A 20,621-nucleotide genomic window follows, 5' to 3' on the forward strand; every position below is an offset into this window, starting at 1 on the left:
CTTAAGAAAATACTTATATTATTAACATATCTTCTACCAATATATATATATATATACATATATATAATAATTCACATAATATTCTAATAAAAAAAGCCATAAATCGCTTAAATATTAATTATGAAAAAGTGGGCGTTACAACTCTCCCCCACTTAGAATATTTACGTCCTCGTAAACGTACCTTGTTCAAACAACTCTGGGTAAGATTCTCGCATCTTACTCTCCAACTCCCAAGTCAAACTTTCACCGGCTGCTCCTTCCCAAACAACCTTCACAAGAGGTATCTCCTTGCCTCTAAGCCTCTTCACTTCTCTATCCTCTATTCTCACCGGTAGGGTCTCGATTGTAAGGTTATCCCTTACCTGCACATCATCTCTTGGAATCACATGGGATGGATCCGGCACATACTTCCGAAGTTGCGATACATGAAACACATCATGCAAGTTCGAAAGATGTGGTGGCAAACCCACCCTATAAGCAACCATTCCGACCCTTTCTGAAATCTGATACGGGCCAATAAACCTCGGAGTCAACTTCTTTGACTTCAATGCACGTCCAACACCCGTCACCGGAGTGACTCTCAAAAACACATGGTCTCCTTCTTGAAACTCAAGATCCTTCCTGCGCTTATCATGATAACTTTTCTGTCTATCCTGTGATTCTTTCATCTTTTCTCTGATTAACTTCACCTTCTCAGTAGTCTGTTGGACAATCTCTGGTCCCAATACCACACTCTCACCGGATTCAAACCAACACAACGGAGTTCTGCATCTCCGACCATACAATGCTTCGAAGGGTGCCATTCCAATACTAGCGTGGTAACTGTTGTTGTACGTGAATTCTATCAGGGGTAGATAACTATCCCAAGTTCCACCTTGCTCAAGCACACAAACTCTCAACAAATCTTCCAGCGACTGAATTGTCCTTTCCGATTGTCCATCCGTCTGCGGGTGGTATGCTGAACTTAACTTCAAATTAGTGCCCAAGGCCTCATGCAAACTCTTCCAGAACCTCGATGTAAACCTCGGATCTCTATCCGACACAATGCTTGATGGGACACCATGTAGCTTCACGACATCTCTAACATAAATCTCTGCTAGCTGGGACACAGGAAAAGTAATATTAATCGGAATGAAATGAGCCGACTTCGTCAATCTATCTACGATCACCCAAATTGCATCATTCCCTTTGTTGGTATTCGGCAAACTCGTCACAAAATCCATGGATATACTATCCCATTTCCATTCCGGAATCTCTAGCGGTGTCAATAACCCAGCAGGTTTCTGATGCTCAACTTTTGACTTCTGACAAGTCAAACATGCATACACAAATTGTGCCACATCGCGCTTCAAACCTGACCACCAAAACATTTTCTTCAAATCTTGATACATTTTAGCAGCTCCTGGATGAATACTCAAACTGCTTCTATGGCCTTCCTCAAGGATCATCTTCTTCATCTCATCATTATCAGGAATACAAATTCTTCCTCGAAACCTCAACACTCCTTGGTCATCAACCTTAAAGTCACTGTCTACAGCAGGATCGGTTGCGACCATTAAATCCACCAACTTCACATCTACTTTCTGCGCCTCTCTGATACTATCCAGAAATTCATTGTTGATCTTTAACATCCCCAATTTCACACTCCTTGGCGACATCTCGCAAACCAAACTCAAGTCTCTGAACTGTTCAAGCAATTCCATCTCTTTAACCATCAGTGCCGACAAGTGTAAAGTCTTCCTACTCAAGGCATCTGCAACAACATTAGCTTTACCCGGATGATAATTCAAACTAAAGTCATAATCTTTCAACAATTCGAGCCACCTTCGCTGTCTCATATTCAATTCCTTCTGATCAAACAAATACTTCAAGCTCTTGTGATCACTAAACACCTCAAATCTCGAACCATACAAGTAATGTCTCCAAATCTTAAGTGCAAATACAACTGCAGCTAATTCAAGGTCATGAGTAGGGTAGTTTCGTTCATGAGTCCCCAACTGTCTTGATGCATACGCAACCACCTTACCATCTTGCATGAGTACACCTCCCAAACCCAACTTGGACGCATCACAATACACTACAAAAGGTTCATCAGGTTTCGGCAAGATCAAAATCGGAGCCGTCGTCAAACGCTTCTTCAATTCGTTAAAACTGTTCTCGCAATGAATATCCCACACAAAGGTTTTACCTTTACACGTCAACTGCGTTAACGGAAGTGCTAACTTAGAAAATCCTTCAATAAATCGTCGGTAGTAACCCGCTAAACCCAAAAAGCTTCTAATCTCTGTAACTGACTTCGGAGTCTCCCATTGTGATACCGCTTCAACTTTAGATGGATCAACTGCAATACCACTACCAGAAACAACATGGCCAAGAAAACTTACTTCCTTCAACCAGAATTCACACTTAGACAATTTAGCATACAGCTTCTTCTCTTTCAGCACTTGCAAAACGATTTTCAAATGTTCTGCATGTTCTTCTTCTGTCTTAGAGTAAATCAAAATATCATCGATGAACACAACCACAAAGCGATCCAAAAATGCATGGAAAATGCGATTCATATACTCCATAAACACGCCAGGAGCATTACTAACACCAAAAGGAATCACCTTATATTCATAATGTCCATATCGCGTCCTAAAAGCCGTTTTCTGCATATCTTCACCTCTTACTTTAATCTGGTGATAACCCGACCTCAAGTCAATCTTGCTGAACACACGTGCACCCACTAACTGATCCATCAAGTCATCAATTCTTGGAAGTGGATACCTATTCTTTATAGTTACTTTGTTCAACTGTCGATAATCAATACACAACCTCATACTGCCATCTTTCTTCTTAACCAGTAACACTGGAGCTCCCCAAGGTGAAACACTTGGTCTAATAAACTTCTTGTCGAGTAGATCTTCTAACTGTTTCTTCAACTCAGCCAACTCAGAAGCTGACATACGGTAAGGTGTCATAGACACAGGCTTCGTTCCTGGAACAAGATCAATAGAAAATTCAACTTCTCTTTCCGGTGGCACATCAGGAATTTCATCAGGAAAAACTTCAGGGAAATCGCACACTACTTGTAACTTATCGATCACTGCTTGATTCTCCAAAGATAAGGATGCCATCAAGGAAAACATTAGGATTCCATCGCGTTCTAGCTGCTTCCACTGCTTAGTAGACAAAAACTCTGCTCCACTTTCCTCTTCAGCAGAAGAGAAACACACCGACTTACTAAAACAATTAATGTGAACATGGTTGTACTCCAACCAGTTCATACTAAGGGTTAAACAACATACAACAAACAGAACAATTCAATGACGGTATCTCAACCGTCAACGACACTACTCGACTCATCTATTTGGCCGGATGGACCGACCTGCTCTGATACCAATTGTAACACCCCGTTTTCCCAACTTAAAAATTTCATTAAAATTATCAGAGTTCATCAACATAACGGAGCATCACATACATCAATACATCATTTAACAACAATATAATAATGGGAAAATACTATTTATTTAAGCAACCTGTCTTTATAAAATTCAATAATCAAATGCAACGGAAATTTAGTTCGCAACGTCACATAAAATCTTGGCATAAAAGGCCACAACTTAACATCTCAAATAGTCTTCATAAAATGTTCAACATTTATTAAACAAAATACGTAACAAGGAAAACAATCATCAGACACCCCCATCCCGTTACGTATCAGAGCATCCTAGACGACACGAAGTGAGGAGTCTACTCACGAACACAGCTAGTCTTTATTACCTGCACATTACCCACGGTCGAGGCAACATATACGCAGAAGGGGTGAGATTTCACATTCATTAAAAACAAATAATAATTCATAAAAGATAACCAACAGCATATATCTAACATTAATATCATCATTTAGCCATCATTTAACGAGGTTAAGTAATCCACAACTTCATAGTTATTCGAAGGTAACATATTCATCTTAATTCACTCCATTTACATCATTATAAATAATGGGACAGCAACAACAGCATCAAAATGGCAACATCATCACAATATTCATCATTCATTTTTAGTTATGATGACTCTACAATGCAACAACAACATCAACAACAACTTAGACAACAACAACATGCATGTGGTACCACCAGGGCATTAAGCCCCCATCGCTAAGGTCATATTTGGACCGTCGGGCATTAAGCCCCCATCGCTAAGGTCATAAAAACCTGTCAGGCATTAAGCCCCCATCGCCGACTATGCAACAACTCGACTCTAAATGCAACAATCTCATTTTTAATGTTAATTTAATTAGCAATTGATCCACATCAGTTCATTACATCAAAACAGCATCACTGGAACATCGTGTTTAGCAACATCATCTATAATATAAACATCAGGAACTAATTCATCAAAGATACGGGCGAAAGGACACAATTTCGCACAACATCAGGTCTGTACTGCACTAACTCGCAGTCGCGAGCTAAACAACTCGCAGTGGCGAGTTCAACGGGGCAACTCGCAGTTGCGTACAACATTGCTCGCAGTGGCGAGCTAAAAGGGTTACTCGCAGGTGCGAGTAGGAACGCTCGCAGTTGCGAGCGATGACAGAACAGGGTTCTGTCGGAGCTCTGCAACACATCTCAGCACTCGAATTCTCACTACCCAGCCCTCTAATTCATCACCAATCAGCATCTAAACGTGTTCTATGACTAATTAACATCTGTCTACACAAAATTCACCTAATTCTTCCACTTTTAATGATTTTTGACCTAATCCCAATCCCTTAAACCTACAACAATTGATCACTTCTATGAATTAAAACTTGTTAATAATGAGAGTTAGTCTCACCCTTACCTTAGATTATGATTCTGAAATCCAACAGCCGCGTTCTTCGTTCTTTAGGGTTCTCTCTGGTTTTCTCTTCTTTCTCTCTTCTTTCCTCTGTTGTACGCGTTCTAATTTTCTCTCCCAATTACAGACTTTTATTCTTTCCCTAATTGCTCTTCTCACCACAACTTACTCTTTCCCCTAGTAATTTAATTATTTCTACTAATAACAATATTTCTCCCCCACTTAAGAAAATACTTATATTATTAACATATCTTCTACCAATATATATATATACATATATATAATAATTCACATAATATTCTAATAAAAAAAGCCATAAATCGCTTAAATATTAATTATGAAAAAGTGGGCGTTACAATATACACTTCCCAATTATTTAAACCACTCTCCTACATTTTTTAAATATCCATACCACTCATCTAAAACTTTAAAGCGGGTCCTACAAAACCCCACAATATACCTCACAATTGTATTTTATATTAATATATAACACCTTTTCAAATGATAAGTTAATTTTATAATGGTTTATAATCCAACAATCTGTAAAACCACGGTAGCAATGCATTGCCACATTGTTGAGTTTTGCTACTCTCTTACCTTGCCAAATATCCATCCCTTTCTGACACATTGCCTTTTGGTTCAGTAAAGACACGGTAAAATTGTATCGATAATCATGCTCTAAGTTCTAATTTTATTTTTCCTCAAAAAGAAAAGTTCTAATTTTATTTATAGGGGTTTGCTACAATAGACCCACTCATTTTCATGAAGGTCTATTTTAGCATTGTGCACCTTTTACTTTAGACATAAATACCCATGTTTTTGTTTTTTGAGAAAGACAAAAGGAAGGGAGAAAGTTGTAATTCCGTTTTAATCATTAATGGTTTTTCTTTCTTTTCTTCTCTCTCTTTCATCAATGGTTTTTCTTTGGGGAAATAGTCACTTTGGTCCTTGAATGAGTGACGAGTAGTCACAATAGTCCTTCAATGTATCGAAATAGCAAAATAGTCCCTGATTGTGCACTTTGTTAGTCAAAATAGTCCTTGATATTAAAATATTTCGTTAATATTGTCATATTAGTCCATCAATAAACTTACTTATTGTCATATTAGTCCTTATACGTACTTACTTATTGTCATTTTAGTCCATATATCAAAAGAGTTATTGTGAGTATTAAGGGGCTATTTAAGCTTTAGGGACTATTTTGACTAACAAAGTGGACAATCAGGGACTATTTTGGAATTTTGATACATTGAAGGACTATTGTGACTACTTGCTACACATTCAGAGAACAAAGTGACTATTACCCCGTTTTTCTTTCCTTGCTTCTCTCTCTCTTTCGGATCCCTTTTGTTATTGGCTTAAATCAACTTTTCACCCCCTATGTTTCAAAAAGTTGCGATTTTGACCCCCTATAAAAAAAAATGGATATTTTGACCCCCTAACTTTTGCTCATCTTTTGAATGGCTGATTTTGACCAAGTCAAAGCCCAGGTGGCATGCCAACTGTGTAATTTTCATTTAAAAATAAAAAGAAAAGCCACGTGTGTATTTTTCATAATTAAAAAAATAAAAAAATAAAAAAATTGGAAGGATTAAAGAGAGGAGCACGTGAGCTGCTTCTTCTTTTTTTTTTTTCACCACCAATTTTCATCTACAACTCCAATTTTTTCAAGAATCTCCCATTTCTATTATTTCTAAGAAAACCCAGAATCACTTTCAATGATAAACAAATTCAAGGTAGATAGCAAACAACTCAGATCTCATGAAAAAGTTACCATCTCCTCCAAAGCGTGTTCAAAGCCTTCCCTGGAGCTTCCAAAGCGTGTTCAAAGTTGCAACATACTCATCCATATCTGTTTTGGTGGTGTTTATGTGACTAACTTGATTAAAGATGAAATGGATCTTGAAGAAACTAAGGTTATTTGATTTTCTCTATCTAAATGTTTGTTTTGTTCTCTCTGTAAAACTAAACAATTGTTTTGTTTGGATTATTCCCAAATTTCATGTCCTTGAATGCTCGCCTTGACAATAAAGGTGCAGGTGGATAAAGGCTCGCCTTGAATTTGGGATTCTACCCCTGCAGACTTCTATTACCTCGGCACGTACACAATCTTGCCAATTTTTGTTTGAGGCCAACAACATTAGACACCATAAAGCTGAAGGTGAGAAAAACACAAGAAGGGGGGGGGGGGGTTGAATTGTGTTTTGAAAAATTCTTCGTTTCTCCTAAACAACTGAATACACTGATCAGAAGCTAAGTGAGACAGCTTCTGAAGTGATGATCAGAATCTAAATGCAGCGGAAAAAACAGAGAGAGAGAAGAAGAACGACACAAAGCAATTATACTGGTTCCTTCCACAATCCGGAAGTAGTCCAGTCCCCCTTGCACTTCCAAGGAGATTTCACTAATAGTAATATCTGATTACAATTGCTCAAGCACACAAGCAAGAGACTTCCTTTGCTCAAGCACACAAGCAAGAGACTTCCTTTGCTCAAGCACACAAGCAAGAGACTTCCTAACTAAACAAAATTACGCAGAAAATTGTTTAAGGTTGAACACTTGATATACAATCAGAGGTGCTCACAATACAAATCAGATACAGACTCAATGGACTTAAGAATTTCTAAGATATGACTATAAGACAAAGAAATTCTAAGTGAATGCAGAACAATTTCAGCAGAGGTTTGGTACTTGTAAAAATTATATGAGTCTTTCGTTCAGCGTTCATGCATTACCAAATCTCTAGGTCTTCACTCCTTTATATAGAGGTGTGAAAGAGACGTTGTGAAATTGCCAGCACACCAAAGAGTCGTTGTTGAAGCTTGATCTTTCACCAATGATCTTTTGCCTGATTTGGTTGTTGTCCTATGAAGAACAAATTTGAAAACCATTCCTTATCCAAAGGAACATCTATGCAGGCGTAACCGTATTCTGGAGCTGTTTTCTTGTCTTGTAGCGTGGACACAAAACAGAGTGGTGGAGAACGTGGTTGTACAATTCGTACAAAGTACAATGTCAACGCTTTCGTCCAAATTGCAAGCACAAGCCTTCAAACACCTTTGAAATGACCGTTGCAAAATTCCACTAATCCTTTGTTTGTGTTTTCGAATCCAATAGACAGCTTTTGCATTGATAATTCTTCAATTCTTGAATCTTTTGCAAATCCAGTTGAGATTCAGCTTCTGGTGAAATAGCTTCTGATGAGGCAGCTTCTGATGATGCAGTTTCTGATGATATGACTTCTGGACTTCTTGTCTTCAGGAGCACTATCCTTACTTCAGAAGCGACTTAACTTCAGGAGCGCTTTTTCTCTTCAGTAACAAGTTGCCTTCAGGAGCGTCCAAGCTTCAAATTTTTGTTGTTTCCTTTGCTCTTTATTTGCTCATTCAGAACCAATGATGATGTAACTTTATAATTATGGTCCTGTACACTTGAACAAATATTAGCTAGTCCAATTTACAATTTTTAATACCTTGTTATCATCAAAACTCTTTAAGGTTCATTGTTAAACACATTTTGTTCCAACAATATCCCCCTTTTTGATGATGACAAACAAAAGTATTTAAAATTGATCAATTGTTGTTAATCTAATTAACAAGTTGACTTTGGGGTTCTGAGGTTTGTAAGCTCAGAGTCTGAGGTTTGTAAGCTCAAACTCCCCCTGAGTCTGATAGTCTTTAAGGTGAGGTTTGTAAGCTCCCCCTAAGTTCTATCCAGGTTAATTAAATTCATTTTTCGCACAAAAAAAAATTATCAGAGCTTTTAAAAAAAAATGAATCATTGAAAGAATTAACTTATAGATAAGAAGAATGGTTCAATTAATTTTACTTGAATTTTGATACTTCTTCGTTCGTTCATAGCTTATACCAATAAGGTAAAAAAAATGATAGAAGTTTTTCAAAAATTTCAAATGCCATTAATGGGGCTCAGAGCCTTTAAATACTTGTCACATATACTCCCCCTTTTGTCATTATCAAAAAAAGATAAAAAAAAACATAAAAGACAAAAAGATTTGAGAAAAACTCAAACAAAAGAGAGTATACAAGAAATTAATTAAATAAAACAGACCAAAATATATGAACATGAATATCCAATTATCAGAAGCAGCTAAGCAGTCAGAAGCAGTAAGCATTCAGAAGCATAAAAATAAAACAAGATGGTTTCAGAAGCAAGGACTAAGAATTTGAAAACAAAAAACAAACAAAAATAACACAAAGGTGTGCAACTAAGGGTTGGTTTGTTGTTGTTTCTTCATCTCCTCCATTTCTTCAATTTTCTTTTGCAACAGTTCTTCAAGCTGTTGTTGCCTCTGGAGAAGAGCTTGTTCCCTTTCTCTAGCTTCTTGCTGCTGCTGTGCCATCTGTTTCTTCAGAAGCTTACACAACCTTGCTTCTCTGGTTAAGTAATCCGTTTCTAAGAAGAAAGGCTGGTTTGCCAGGAGCAGTGTAGAACTTCTTACTCTGAGACTCTGATTCAAATGCTCCATTAGCCTTCTGACTGAAGCCTGCTTGACTCTGATGCATTTAGCCTTGATATCTTCAATAAGCTCAGCTGCCCGGTTCTGAAGAGATGCCCAGGAGTCTTCATATGCACTTGCGAGATCAATTGACCTTCTTTGATCCACCAGATTATGCAATTGACTAAGGATTGTCAGAAGCTCAGAATTAATATATCCAGATTCCAGGATGTTTGTGGGTGGTTGTTCAAGGGTTTCAAGATCAGAATCACTGATTTCCAAATCTTGAACAGGGTTAGGAACTGGAATGGTAAAGTGTGTTTGTATGTTTGAAGATGAAGGCTGGTCAGAAGCAATGTGTGTGGTAGAGGTTGAGGCTTGAACATTGACTTGAGAGATGTCAACATCCATAGGAGTTGGTTCTGGGGAGTGTTTAATTTCAGTTGGTGGTTGTTGTGGTGAAGTTGATGTTTGAGTGTTGAGTTGGGGGTCAATGGTAGCTATTGGTGATTGTGGGGGTGTTGTGGGTTTATGTGGTTCAGGTGTGTGTTGATGGGGGTTTTCTGAAATAACATTTTCAGAAGCAGCTGCTTCTGGAGTTGTTTCAGAGGCTTTTTCTGAGGTAGATTTGTCTATAGGTAACTCACCTGAGTAGTGGAGAGCAAGATTGTCTAAGACAGAAGTGTCTTCTTCTTGCTCAGTTGCTTGTGGTGAAAGGGGTGAAATGGGGGTAGAGGTGACTGGAATCTGGATTACCTCAACTGCAGGGCCAGCTTCAGAAGTGATCTTCTGTGGACCAGCAGCTTGAGGAACTACTTCTGAAGTTCCATCTTCTGGAGCATCCTCCATCATAATCATCATTTCTTCTTCCTCGTTGTCTTCAGTAGACTTACTAGCAATGGCTCTTACTTCAGCCAATTTCTCTTTGAAGTACCTATCACAATCTTCCATACCCAGAGCCTTGAGCTTTTCATCTCTTTGATGAATGTATTGTGCTTTTAGTTCCTTTTTATCTCATATAAGATCAGAAGCACATTCATCTGCCATCCTTTTCCTTATTGGAGTCATCTCAACCATAGGACTCACAAGTTGAAGGGGAGCCTTCTTCTTCTTTAGCTTGGGATCAGCCTCTTCTTTCTCTATTTCTTCAAGAGCTTCCTGCAGCTGCTCTTCAGTGATTACTAAATCTGCCTTACCTTTTCTTCTTTTATGAGGAATAGAAGCAGCACCAACCTTCTGCATCTTTCCTTTATCCTTGATAGAAACAGGTTTAGCTTCAGACTTAGCAACTTTTTGCTTTTCAGATTTAGCAATAGCAGCTTCTGACTCAGTACTAGTTCTGGCCCTCTTTCCTTTAGTAGGAGCAGCATCAGATTCTGAACTAGTTCTGGCCCTCTTCCCTTTAGGTGCATCAGAAACAGCAGCTTCTGACACAGCAACTGCCTTGGCCTTCTTGCCTTTCCCTTTAGCAAGAGCAGCTTCCTCCTGAGAACTTGCATCATCCTCCAAGACGTACTCAGCTACTAATCTAGCTAAGTGTTCAGGATTACTTTCCTTAACTAAGGAAGGAAAGTCCCTGATAATCTCAGATTCTTCTGTGGTCATCTCCAACCACTTCTCATCTTTAGGAGCTGTCTTGAAAAAGTGCATTGAATGCAAAGTCTTGCTACTGATAGTCTTTTCTGCAGTAGAAACATCGAAGCATTTATCAGAAGCATCCCTTGTTCTTCTCAATAAATCCAGCACTCTCCCTTGATAAAAGATCTCAGAGAGCAATCTTCCATAGGGCACTTGTTTCCTTTCTTTGACTGTGCCTTCATTAATAGCCCAGCAGAGATGATCCAGTACATATCTTGGGAAGTTTATCTTTTCCAGATTGGTCATGAAATAGATTGCTAGCTTCTGTTGGTTGTTGGGTTGATCAGACCCACCTGCTCTTTGAAAGAAGCAATCGTTACTGAATTTCACCAACATTCTGTTGTGAATCTCCATTTCAGAAGACTTAGCATCTTTGTTACCACCCAGAAGAGTGTTGTAGTAGTTTTGCAGCAGGACATCATCCTTTTTAACTATTTCTTGAAATCTTCCTTCTGCATCCATTCTACAAGCTTTAGCAATTATCTCCTCTGTGATGATTACGGGAATACCCATCACTTCAGACCTTATCTCAAGGCTACTGAAGGAAGTGGGATTCAACTCAATCTCCTTCTTTCCTTTCTTCGACCCAGCTGGTTTATCTGCTGCCTTCACAGGCTTTTTATTGACGATTTTAGCCCTTAACCAGAAATCTTTGACCAAGTTCACATACGTTGGCCCATTTAGCATGTTGAAGTATCCAGACAGTTTCTGAGTTTCTACAAAGCCTTCCATGTCCACTTCGTACTTCTTGAGTGAAGTGAAGTCCACTGGCGATTCTACTTGGACGATTAAGGATTTCCATGGAATATCCATAGTCTTTTCTTTGTAGATGGACCCAGATTCTGATACACTTTGCTTGTTTGATGTAGATTCTGAAACTTTTGAGCTTGATGATGCCATTTGATAATTGACGAAGATTTGAAGAAGATGAAGATTTTAGGGTTCTAAGGTTGAGAGAATGCGCTTACTTCGCAAGAGGTTTGAGAGCAAATGTGTTTGTTGTGAGTGAGTAGTGTGTGAATTGTCAAAGTGTTAAAAGTAAAACGATTGCAATTCAAAAGAGACAAACAAACATAACATTAATGACAAAATTGGGGGCGCGTGAAAAGTACTTTCAAAGCTATTAAATCATCATTGCCCTTTTAGTTATACACCAACACATACAGGCCACGTAAGAAGTTCATAGAGTAACTACCAAGTTAGTGGGCCAGAAGTTACTTTTTAAAAGGTAACTTCCAACGTTTCCACTAATTCAACTATTCAGAAGCAACAAATCCAGCTTCTGGACTTCAGATGCTGACGTCATCATCAGAAGCGAGTTTTCCTCAGAACCTCAATAAAGAGCTTCTGATGGACTACCGCTTCTGAACTAACTTCAGAACCTAAAACCCTATTCAGGAGCAAGCAAGCATTTAATCAGATACAAAGTGCATGTTCAAATTTTTCTTTATAAAATCAAATCTTTCAACAGTTAAAGGCTTAGTAAATATATCAGCCCATTGATTTTCAGTATCAATGAATTGTATATCTAAAATTCCTTTTTGAACATAATCTCTGATAAAATGGTGTTTGATTTCAATGTGCTTAGCTCTTGAATGCAAAATTGGATTTTTAGACAAACAAATAGCAGCAGTATTATCACAATAAATGGGAATACTGTTAGCAGTTATCTGATAATCTTCCAACTGATGTTTCATCCAAAGTAGTTGTGTACAACAACTTGCAGCTGAAATGTATTCTGCTTCTGCTGTAGACATAGCAATAGTTGTTTGTCTTTTGCTAGCCCAGGATATAAGATTATCACCCAGAAATTGACAGTTGCCACTGGTTGACTTTCTTTCAATCCTATCACCAGCATAATCAGCATCACAGAATCCAATTAGCTTATAATCTAAGGATTTCCTATAAAGGAGTCCAAGATTAGTTGTTCCCTTCAAATACCTGAAGATTCTCTTGACACCAGTCATATGAGATTCTCTAGGATCTGATTGGAATCTTGCACACAAGAATACACTGAATAAAATATCTGGCCTAGATGCAGTGAGGTATAACAAAGAACCAATCATACCTCTATACAGCTTCTGATCTACTTTAGCTCCTTCATCTTCTTTGCTTAAGTTGCACGTAGGGTGCATTGGAGTGTTCATCACTTTACAATCTTCAAGTTTGAACTTCTTCAGAAGCTCCTTTGTGTACTTTGATTGATGAACATAGACTCCATCTTTGCATTGATTGATTTGAATGCCCAGGAAGAACTTCAGCTCTCCCATCATGCTCATTTCAAATTCATCCTGCATTAACTCAGAAAATTCCTTGCAAAGAGATGCATTAGTAGAACCAAATATTATATCATCAACATATATTTGCACAACAAGAATATCTTTCTCAAGGGTCCTTCTGAAGAGTGTAGTATCAACCCGTCCTCTTTTAAAATCATTTTTGATTAAGAAATTACTTAGTCTATCATACCAAGCTCTGGGAGCTTGTTTCAAGCCATATAGTGATTTCTTCAGTTTAAAAACATGGTCAGGATATTTAATATCCTCAAATCCAGGAGGTTGTTTGACATACACTTCTTCTTCTATGACACCATTTAGAAATGCACTCTTGACATCCATTTGATATAATATTATGCCATGATTAACTGCATAGGAAAGAAGTAACCTGATTGCTTCCAATCTTGCAACTGGAGCAAACGTTTCAGTGTAATCAATGCCTTCATGTTGACTATACCCTTGTGCAACAAGCCTGGCTTTGTTTCTTGTTACTTCACCTTGCTCATTCAGCTTGTTTCTGAATACCCATTTTGTTCCAATAATGTTCTTGTGCTGAGGTTTGGGTACCAGATCGCACACATCATTTCTTTGAAATTGATTCAACTCTTCTTGCATAGCTAGGATCCATCCATCATCTGAAAGTGCTTCATCAACTGTTGTAGGTTCAATCATTGAGATTAGTCCAATCATTGACTCTTCTTGTCTGAAATGTGATCTTGTTCTTCTTGGACTATCTTTGTTTCCAATGATTAGCTCCTCAGGATGTGAAGACTTGTGTTTGAAAGTGTTTCTGGGAGGATCTTCTTGATGTGAGCCATCTTGTGCTTCATCAGAAGCTGTTTCATCTTGCGCTTCTGATGTGGGTTCAGCTTCTGGACTATCTTCAGATTCAGCTATCTGATCAGGTTCTGGAGTAGCTTCAGGAACCTGTATCTCTGCAGAACTTTCACCTTGCTTTGAAGTTTTAACTTCAAGCTCCTTGTCATCAAATTTAACGTGCATAGATTCTTTAACACAAAGTGTTTCTGAATTATACACTCTGTATGCCTTTGACCTTTCAGAGTAACCTAAAAAGATTCCTCTTTGGGCCTTGGCATCAAATTTCTTTAGGTAGAGCTTGTTGTTCAGAATGTAACATGTACATCCAAATTGATGAAAGTAAGAGATATTGGGTTTTCTTCCTTTAAAGAGTTCATATGCTGTTTTCTCCAAAATAGGTCTAATATAGATCCTGTTTTGAACATAGCATGCTGTATTCACTGCTTCTGCCCAAAAATGTTTTGGTAAATTGTTTTCATGAATCATGGTTCTGGCCATTTCTTGTAAAGTTCTATTCTTTCTCTCTACAACCCCATTTTGTTGTGGTGTTCTAGGAGAAGAGAATTCATGGAAAATTCCATGTTTTTCACAAAAAGCTTCAAATGGCTCATTTTCAAATTCTCCACCATGATCACTTCTGATTTTCAAAATTTTTGATTCTTTTTCAGATTGAATTTGAGTGCAGAAGCTACTGAATACATCACACGAAACATCTTTACTCTTTATGAATTTCACCCAAGTCCATCTGCTGTAATCATCAACAATGACTAATCCATATCTACTTCCATATAAGGATGCAGTACTCACTGGTCCAAATAAATCAATATGGAGTAATTCTAAAGGTCTTGAGGTTGAAACAATGTCTTTGGTTTTAAAAGATGATTTCACAATTTTCCCTCTCTGACATGCACCACAGAGTGCATCTGAATGATAGTCAATGTCTGGTAGCCCTTTCACAAGTTGTAACTTACTAAGCTTAGAGATTAACCTCCAGTTAGCATGTCCCAACCTTCTGTGCCACATCCATTTCTTATCATTCACTGATAGTAGGCAAATCACCTTCTGATCAGCCAGTTCAGAAAAATTAATTTTATAGACATTGTCAACTCTCTTTCCCTTGAACACAATGGATTTGTCTTCCTTGTTGATTACTGTACAGTTGGGTTTTTCAAAAAGCACATCATAACCATTATCACAAAATTGACTAATGCTCAAAAGGTTATGTTCAAGACCATCTACCAACCATACATTATTAATTGAGGTAGAGGAATTACCAATAGTTCCTGTACCTATGATCTTGCCTGACTGGTTGCCTCCAAATTTCACATTTCCTCCCTCTTTCATTGTTAGGCTGAGGAACATGGACTTGTCTCCTGTCATGTGTCTTGAGCAACCGCTGTCTAGGTACCATGATCTTTTCTTTGGCACTGCTCTTAGACATACCTGCATCATTGACATTTTTAGTTTTAGGTACCCATTGTTCTATGGGTCCTGGAAGGTTAGTACTTAAGGCTTTACTCTTCACTTCTTGTACCTTGTGCTGTGAGTTAGGTTGCTTCTGATTAACCATCACCTTAGGTTTTGGTACTTCAGAAGCAGTAACTGTCTTCTTCTGAAACTTAGACTTCAGAACCCCAGATTTTGGTTTCACCAGACTCTGAGGAATAGGTTCTGATCTTTTGAGGATCCTAACCTTTGAAGTCTTGGAATCAGATTTGACCATAGCCTTTGACTTAGAGTTCTTTGGCTTTGAAATAGCCTTAGCCTTAGAACTAGAAGCTTCAGGTTCTGATTGAACAACAGTTTCCAACTCAGCCCCTTCTGGTACAAAGAATGTTTTCAGACCTTCCTTGATGCATTCACAACAAGACTTTAGATTGGTTTTCTCAAGTTTCACCTCTGGAAAACCAATTCCTCTGCCATTGTTCTTGTAAATGCTATAAATCATAGAAGCTACTCTGCTTCTGTCAATGCCAGATATAATGAAATCTTCAAGAGCAATTTCATGATTACTTAAAGGTTTTTCATTACACTTTTCTTGTAGCTTCTGACATAAGAACCTGAGCTGATCTTCATATGTTTTACACATGAAGTCAAAACCCCTAAGTCCTTGTTCAGAAGCTTTCAGATCCAATAGAGTTGATTTTTGCTGTTGTACCAAATCAGCATATTTTTCTTTTAAATCCTTCAACTCATTGGTTCTTACTTCAAAATGTGTAAGAAATTCTTTAAGTGACTCAACAAGTTCATCTCTGGGAATTTTGGAATATACCTCGTTTTCATCTTCTGAGTCTGAATCTGATCCAGCTTCTGAAGTTGCTGTTGCTACCAACCCAACAGCTACCTTTGCATCTTCATCAGCTTCCTCTTTATCAGATCCAGATTCACTACCCAAATCATCCCAGGTTGCCATTAAACTCTGCTTAATCTGCTTCTTGAATTTGCTTGGTTTGAATGTAGACCTCTTTGATTTGTCCTTTGACTTTTCTCTTTGAAGATCAGGGCATTCAGCAATGAAGTGTCCAGGCTTCTTACAGTTGAAGCATCCCTTCTGATCTTCTTTCCTTGAGCTTCTGGAGTTACCCCTTTTCGCGAGAAACTTTCTGTTCTTCTTGGCCAGATATTGAAGTCTGTTTGAGAGCATGGCCATTTCAGCAGCATCTGGTTCAGAATCTGAACTTGACTGTTCTTACTCTTCAGATTCAACCACTCTGAGAGCTTTTGATGACTTGCCTTTGGATGGAAGAGCTATTGATTTACTCTTCTTAGTAGACTCATGTTCATTAAGACTTAACTCATGAACTTTGAGAGAACTAACAAGATCTTCGACACTTAAAGTGTTTAAATCTTTAGCTTCCTCAATGGCAGTCACCTTCGGTCTCCATCTGGCAGGTAAGCTTCTGAGAATCTTGCTTACATGATCAGAAGCAACATAGCTCTTCTTTAGAATCTGTAGCCCAGAAACTAAGGTTTGAAACCTTGAGTACATCTCCTCAATAGTTTCATCATCCTTCATCTTGAATAACTCATACTGATGTACAAGCAGAAGAGCCTTTGCTTCTTTGACCTTCTTGCTCCCTTCATAATTTGAACAGAGAGAAGCAAACATAGCTTTAGCAGTGGATTTGTCACTCATTTTCATGTACTCCGCTTTGGGTATGGCAGTGACAAGAGCTCCTCTGATAATATGATGCTTCTTGTAGAGTTTCCTCAGTTCTGGAGTATGTTTCTTTCTATCCACAACAGCTCCTTCTTCATCAAGGACTAAATCACCAACACCATCTTCCAGAATATCCCATAATTCTTCATCTAGGCTCATGATGTAACTGTAAAAATTGGTCTTCCACCAAGAGAACTCTTCAGCATCTCCATTGAACTTTGGAACTTTTCCAACACTGGTTTTCTTACTATCACTATAATCATGTGAGACATTTTTATAGCTAGTATCACTAGAACCAGAACCATTAGGAGGAGGAGTAGTCATGTTTTTCTCAGATCTTTGACTGTTGCACGGTTAAGTGTTACACAACAGACCAAGGCTCTAGATACCAATTGAAGGTGAGAAAAACACAAGAAGGGGGGGGGGGGGGGGTTGAATTGTGTTTTGAAAAATTCTTCGTTTCTCCTAAACAACTGAATACACTGATCAGAAGCTAAGTGAGACAGCTTCTGAAGTGATGATCAGAATCTAAATGCAGCGGAAAAAACAGAGAGAGAGAAGAAGAACGACACAAAGCAATTATACTGGTTCCTTCCACAATCCGGAAGTAGTCCAGTCCCCCTTGCACTTCCAAGGAGATTTCACTAAGAGTAATATCTGATTACAATTGCTCAAGCACACAAGCAAGAGACTTCCTTTGCTCAAGCACACAAGCAAGAAACTTCCTTTGCTCAAGCACACAAGCAAGAGACTTCCTAACTAAACAAAATTACACAGAAAATTGTTTAAGGTTGAACACTTGATATACAATCAGAGGTGCTCACAATACAAATCAGATACAGACTCAATGGACTTAAGAATTTCTAAGATATGACTATAAGACAAAGAAATTCTAAGTGAATGCAGAACAATTTCAGCAGAGGTTTGGTACTTGTAAAAATGTTATGAGTCTTTCGTTCAGCGTTCATGCATTACCAAATCTCTAGGTCTTCACTCCTTTATATAGAGGTGTGAAAGAGACGTTGTGAAATTGCCAGCACACCAAAGAGTCGTTGTTGAAGCTTGATCTTTCACCAATGATCTTTTGCCTGATTTGGTTGTTGTCCTATGAAGAACAAATTTGAAAACCATTCCTTATCCAAAGGAACATCTATGCAGGCGTAACCGTATTCTGGAGCTGTTTTCTTGTCTTGTAGCGTGGACACAAAACAGAGTGGTGGAGAACGTGGTTGTACAATTCGTACAAAGTACAATGTCAACGCTTTCGTCCAAATTGCAAGCACAAGCCTTCAAACACCTTTGAAATGACCGTTGCAAAATTCCACTAATCCTTTGTTTGTGTTTTCGAATCCAATAGACAGCTTTTGCATTGATAATTCTTCAATTCTTGAATCTTTTGCAAATCCAGTTGAGATTCAGCTTCTGGTGAAATAGCTTCTGATGAGGCAGCTTCTGATGATATGACTTCTGCAGCTTCTGATGATGCAGCTTCTGATGATATGACTTCTGGACTTCTTGTCTTCAGGAGCACTATCCTTACTTCAGAAGCGACTTAACTTCAGGAGCGCTTTTTCTCTTCAGTAACAAGTTGCCTTCAGGAGCGTCCAAGCTTCAAATTTTTGTTGTTTCCTTTGCTCTTTATTTGCTCATTCAGAACCAATGATGATGTAACTTTATAATTATGGTCCTGTACACTTGAACAAATATTAGCTAGTCCAATTTACAATTTTTAATACCTTGTTATCATCAAAACTCTTTAAGGTTCATTGTTAAACACATTTTGTTCCAACAAAAGCAACAACTGCAGTTGTTTCAAAGCCTACCAAGTATATATTCTTGCAATTATCAATAATAAAACGGTCGCTAGCTTCTTCTGTGAGATTACTTTTCTTGGCACTTTCAATAACCATTTGCAGCAGGTTTTTTTTAAATAATAATATAGGTTTCAATTAAGGATTGAGATTTGGATGTGAGGGTTTTGATTGTGATTATGGGTTTCTCTGTAAAACTAAATGTTGAATTCAGATTCAGATTGAGGTGGATTGAGATTATGTTAGCTTTATAGGTTTTTTTCTTTTTCTTTTTCTGGGTTGTTTGTTGAAGGTTTATGGAGACGAATGATGAAGATGGAGATGAAGATGGGAAAGAAGGAAGAAGATGAAGAAAGAGAACAAAAAAATAAAAGAAAGAAAAAGCCGCTCACGTGCTCCTCTCTTTAATCCTTCCAATTTTTTTATTTTTTTAATTATGAAAATACACACGTGGCTTTTCTTTTTATTTTTAAATGAAAATTACACAGTTGGCATGCCACCTGGGCTTTGACTTGCTCAAAATCAGCCATTCAAAAGATGAGCAAAAGTTAGGGGGTCAAAATATCCATTTTTTTTATAGGGGGCCAAAATCGCAACTTTTTGAAACATAGGGGGTGAAAAGTGCATTTAAGCCTTTGTTATTCAACAATTCAACCCTTTTTCCATTCTTTCACTAATGATAACAAATCAAGCATAGAAAAAAAATGAAGAACCTTACACTATCTATGTTTCATAGCTTCTTTGTTAAAGGCATTGATCTTTGTTTAGCTCCAAAAAATTGGTAAAACGAAGAAGCTATTCATTCATTCTTCAATCACCATTATACACTTAGATCCATTGATAATGCTCTCCCAACAATAATCCGAAATCGCCGTCAACCCCAATAATCCGAAATCTGGAATTGTATCTCTTCTCTTCAGTTATTGGTTATTCTTTTCTATATATTTTGTTAATGTTTTGAAAATCTTGTTATGGATTCAATTGGTTTCAATGAATTTTGTCTCTGGTGTGAACGTTGTGGCAAGGAATGTTGTTATGAAAAGTACAGTCCATGGAACTTGTACGAAGAACGGAAAAAGGTTGGCTAGAGAGAGAGGGAGAATGAAAGAGGAAGAAGAAAAGAAAGAAAAACCATTAATGATTAAAACGGAATTACAACTTTGGAATTTTTTTTCTTCTGCCCCTATCACTAAAAAAATTGATATGTTTGCCCCTAGTTGAAAATTATTGATACAATTGCCCCTGTTCTTCTTTTTAGTTGGCGAGCATATGACCTTTTTTTCAACAATTCTCTGCCAACTTGCAGGTTCTCTCTGAATTAAATTGGCGAGCATGTTCTTTTTTATGTTTTCTTCCTGTTCCTTATTTGAATTGGCGAGCAATCCATTTTTTACTTTTTTTTATTTGTGTTCTATTTACAAAATGGCGAGCATGACATTATTTTTTTTTTGAAACATGCCATTTCTAATTTAAAATGGCGAACATATGTTTGATGTTTCCAAAAAAAAATTCAATTTTTTTTTTGTCTAACTTTTGTTTTTTTTTTGTTTTACAATTTATTAAAAAAACCACTTTTCTTGAATTTAAAAAAACAACCTAAAATAATTTTTTTTATTAAGCATTTAAGAAAAATACAT

At 37.6% G+C, this 20,621-nt stretch overlaps 1 long non-coding RNA gene across 1 annotated transcript; it reads right to left on the reverse strand.

The window, feature by feature from the left end:
* Window positions 1-3,488: 3,488 nt before the first annotated feature.
* Window positions 3,489-5,058, reverse strand: LOC146925517 (uncharacterized). Its single transcript, XR_015011052.1, has 2 exons — window positions 4,828-5,058; window positions 3,489-3,765 (listed from the first exon to the last, which is right to left on the reverse strand). It is a non-coding gene; the product is annotated as an uncharacterized LOC146925517 (long non-coding RNA).
* Between the last annotated feature and the right edge of the window lie 15,563 nt (window positions 5,059-20,621).

The sequence above is a fragment of the Medicago sativa genome, chromosome 5 (genome assembly GCF_051527215.1).
Source record: "Medicago sativa cultivar Bolivia chromosome 5, Bolivia_mono, whole genome shotgun sequence".
NCBI classification, from domain to species: Eukaryota; Viridiplantae; Streptophyta; class Magnoliopsida; order Fabales; family Fabaceae; genus Medicago; species Medicago sativa.